The following is a 239-nucleotide window of genomic DNA, read 5'->3' on the forward strand; positions in this document are numbered from 1 at the left end:
CCCCGTGGATTGCTCCTGATGGTCCGGGAACCCTTGTGTTACCCCCGTGGATTGCTCCTGATGGTCCGGGAACCCTTGTGTTACCCCCGTGGATTGCTCCTGATGGTCCGGGAACCCTTGTGTTACCCCCGTGGATTGCTCCTGATGGTCCGGGAACCCTTGTGTTACCCCCGTGGATTGCTCCTGATGGTCCGGGAACCCTTGTGTTACCCCCGTGGATTGCTCCTGATGGTCCAGGA

Source organism: Nanorana parkeri, unplaced genomic scaffold (assembly GCF_000935625.1).
Source record: "Nanorana parkeri isolate BGI_ZX_2015 unplaced genomic scaffold, ASM93562v1 scaffold1506, whole genome shotgun sequence".
Lineage (NCBI taxonomy): Eukaryota > Metazoa > Chordata > Amphibia > Anura > Dicroglossidae > Nanorana > Nanorana parkeri.